The sequence below is a fragment of the Pteropus medius genome, unplaced genomic scaffold (genome assembly GCF_902729225.1).
Source record: "Pteropus medius unplaced genomic scaffold, Ma_sr-lr_union100, whole genome shotgun sequence".
In the NCBI taxonomy this organism is placed as follows: Eukaryota; Metazoa; Chordata; class Mammalia; order Chiroptera; family Pteropodidae; genus Pteropus; species Pteropus medius.
The window spans coordinates 50,511,480-50,515,583 of NW_024340849.1; the positions used below are offsets into that span (position 1 = coordinate 50,511,480).

General features: G+C 35.4%; 1 pseudogene; it reads right to left on the bottom strand.

Annotated features, from left to right (window-relative positions):
- Positions 1–1,853: 1,853 nt before the first annotated feature.
- LOC120583318 (60S ribosomal protein L9-like) lies at positions 1,854–2,421 on the bottom strand (annotated as a pseudogene).
- Between the last annotated feature and the right edge of the window lie 1,683 nt (positions 2,422–4,104).

Here is a 4,104-nt window from a genome sequence, read left to right on the forward strand (position 1 = left end):
TCCTTTGCAATCACATCTGACAAATCCGATATGGCTGATACTGAGAAATTCAATGAGCCAAAATTGAAGAAGACAGAACCACAAGAGAAAAATCCACTGCCTTCAAAAGAAACAATTGAACCGGAGAAGTGAGCAGGAGAATGGTAATGAGGCATACACCATCAATGTGCACTGTACATTCCACAAGCATTGCCTTCTTATTTTACTTCTTTTAGCTGTTTAACTTTGTAAGATGCAAAGAGGTTGGATCAAGTTTAAATGACTGTGCTGTCCCTTTTCCCATCAAAAACTACTGACAGTGAAGGCCACACCTTTCTCTCCCATCTATCTGGCTGGCTGGCAAGAAAGAAAAATAATTTGTGGGTTGGTGAAAGCAGAAGTTGAGTGGGACGACAGTGAAATCTAGAGTAAAAACCAAGGTGGTCCAAAGTATCCTGAAGGTTATAAAATGCTGTATAATCAGAGTGCCATTTTTTTTGTTCAAATGATTTAATTATCGAAATGCACAATTTTTAAACTATGCAAATAAAAACTTTCAAAACCTGAAAAAGAAAGACCAATAGAGACTGTTTCTCAACATTTGGGTAAGACTCAGCTGGACAGTTGGTCCCTGACCCGCCATGGGGTCAGCCAGGATAACTGGGGCTAGGATCAGTTACAAGATGGTTTGCTTACCTGTTGGTACCTCAGGCTCACTGACCTCTCCGCAAGTGGCATCTTATCCTCTAGGGCTTCTCAAAACAAGGTGTTTTCAGGAAATTTGCCAGGCTTTCAAGAGGGAGGAAGCGGAAGCTGTCAGGCCAGTCAAGGGATTTGGTCAGCATCACTTCTGCACTGTTCTGTGGTCAGTGGAGTCACAGAGTCAGCCCACAGTCAACATCATGGAAGAGTAGATTCTTCTCTTAATTTATGAGTGGAAGTTCACACTTCAAAAAAGCGTGGGAGATGACTGCAGCAACTTTAGAGAGTATCCTCAGCCACACTGTGAAACAATGTTTGCTCTTTGTTGATTCCCATGGTCTTGGGATCAAAAGATCTTCAACTAGAAATACTAGAGTTTTTTTCTTTAATTTCTACTTTAGTTTCTTTATATTTCTACTTTACTTTCCTTTGAAATTAGAAAAGTCATGTATGCTCCTGTTAACAGGTGAACTACCAAAAGATATATATTTTTAAGTTAATAAAATCTCTCCTGCACCTATTTGATTTCATTTACCTGGCATAATCAATGTATCCTTCTGCATATTTGTGCACATCTGTACAAACACGGACAGACACAGTTGCCCATGCAGACACTCACTGGGTGATATTTTTAGAAAAGTAGGGTAATAGTATTCATCTTACTCTGCAACTTGCTAGTCATTTACTAGACCATGAGCATCCCTCCAGGCATATATCAAACTGATTTGGTTAAAGACTATATAATAGTTCATGTTTGGATGCAACTATAATTTACTCAACAATTACTTTTGTAACAGAGATTTTCATAGTTCATCAATATCCTGCTATTCTTCTGGGCAAACATGCTTTCAAGTTTAGTACCACCAACAGCCTCACTTCCAGGCCAAAGCATTGTACTGATGGTGTGAGTCCTTGCAGCCTGCTCTCCTACTAGGGGAAGTTTGAACACACCCTAAGAGGCACCCTCAAGCTGGCTTCCTGAGTGATCATGATGAGCACAACTCTCCTACAGTCTTGCCTTGTGCATGTTGTGTGAGCAACAAATAAACTTTTACTGTTTTAAGCCCTTGAGTGTTTTTTTAACACATAACTTTTATTGCATCTTTAATATCACAGTAAGTCTGAGGAATCATTTGACATCTTGGTGTTTCTGTAGCTGGACAACTTAGACTTTATTCATCAGCCTGCTGAACTGTTTCTTTTTCAGAAACATAGATACCAGCCAAAAATTTTCTGTTTTTAACCGTTGAGGCTTGTTGAATCACTTTGATACAACTTCAATGTTGTTTCCTTCAAGAATTAACTCATCTTTCTGGACTTGAGATACTGAACAAGCAACACCTGACCTCATTTGAACCCTGCGGATGTATTTGTCATCCAAGAAATTTCAATTTTCAACAAGAGAACCATTCTTCTGAATAACTACATTGATGGAGAAGAAGTGAGCATACACAGACCTCATCTTGTAACTGAAGCCCAGTGTAACACCCTCGATCATGTCCTGTACATGACTACGGATAGTGCGAACAGCAGCAAGTTCCTTTCTATTTCTCCACCATTTGTCAACCTGGAGCCGCTTCTTTTTCTTTCCAAAGAGACTGAATTCTACCTTGATGTGATTAAAGTCCCTCTGCAGGGTGCCTCTGGGGCCCTTCACAATAACTGAGCCTCCCTTCAGAGTGATATCTACATTTTCTGGAATGTCAGCAGTCTGATTGCTGAGAATAGTCTTCATCCTCACAGTAGATGCAGCAATAGTAGGAGAGCCATTGAGTTTTTAAGCTAAATCAATGTTTATTTGTGGAAATTGGATAAACTAACATCTTAAAGTGTACAGCCCTATTAGTGGACATTAGGTTATTTGGAGGTTTTTGCTGCTGCAAACAATGCTGTGATAAACTTCCTCAATATAGATGTATCTATACATGCTGGTAATTTCATTTTTATGGAATAGATTCACAAAGCTTGATTGTTGGGTCAAAGGATTTTAATTTTTAATAGATATTTTTAGATCACATTCTCCAAAAGTTTTAATAGTTCAAACTCCTAAAAGCAAAGTAAAGATGTTTCTCATTCATCTTAATTTTTGTCAATTTGATGAGTAAAAAAAAAAAAATGATGTCATTATTGCTTTAATTTGCATTTCCCACACCAATTTCCAGCAATTCACACACACAAGCAATGTAGGAATGCATGACATTTCAATTTTTCAATCTGATGGGTTAAAAAAAGGTAATTCATTATTGTTTTCATTTGCATTTTCTCAACCAATATACAGATGTCTATTAGCCATCTAAAGTTTTCATTTTGTGAAATGTCTGTTTATGTTCTTTCATCCATTTTTCTCTTGGATTGTCTTTCCTGATCAATTTATAGAACTTGGTGTGCTAGAAATATCACGTTGTAAACATTTTTACCCAACATACTGCCTGTCTCTTGTCTTTGCTTATGATATCTTTTTACAGTTCAATATGTCAAATTTATGTGTGAAAATACATCTGTTGAGAAGATGGAAAAGTTCTGGGGATGGATGATGGTCATAATTGCACAACAGTGTGAATGTACTTGATGTCACTGAGTTGTATACATAAAAATGGTAAAATGGTAAATTATATATATATATTTTGGTATGTTTTACCACAATAAAAAGAAATTTATCTGACTTTTCCTTATAGTTTCTGGGTTTCCTTTTCAGCTTAGGAAGTTCTCTCCTATCTCAAGTTATAGATATAGTCTCCTAAATTTCTTTTATTTTTTTACATAAAAACTTAAATCCATCTGAAATTTATTTGTGAATATGATATGAGCTAGTGTTTCTCCAGCTATTTAGTTAATTAATTATACCATCTTGATGTTTCTCTTTTATTTTCATTACTATATCTATTTTCCAGCTTCATTTTTCTTTAATAATTAGAAAGTCCTGTCGCATGTTTTCTACCAAAGTCAAGAAGTTATTTTCCCTGAGCAAACTATGAGATTTATATAATTGATGAGATTTCTAATTACTCTTCTTAGGGAAATAAATAAACAGATGCATATGTTGAGGCTCAAATTATTCACTTTGACTAATCTACAACAATCACAAATCGTTCAACTATCCAGTTTAATTTGTGTATTGTAGACATGATCTAACCATTCTTGAATATTAGCTTCAAGTTTTTATTTTCTCCATTATATTAATAAAACAAGATTAAAATTAAAATAATACTTCAAATTGTAGATATATATCAGCTATAGCTGTGTCCTGTATTTATCTTTTCTACAAGTGTTACTGCTGATGAGTTATAATTGCTTGTGAGCATTTTCAGTGGACAGAGCTAGAAATATGCAAGCTAATATTTCTGGTTTAAATTTAACTTCAATGAGACTTTAATACTTTGATTCATCTTTGAATTATAACATTACTTTTATCTTCTACTAAAA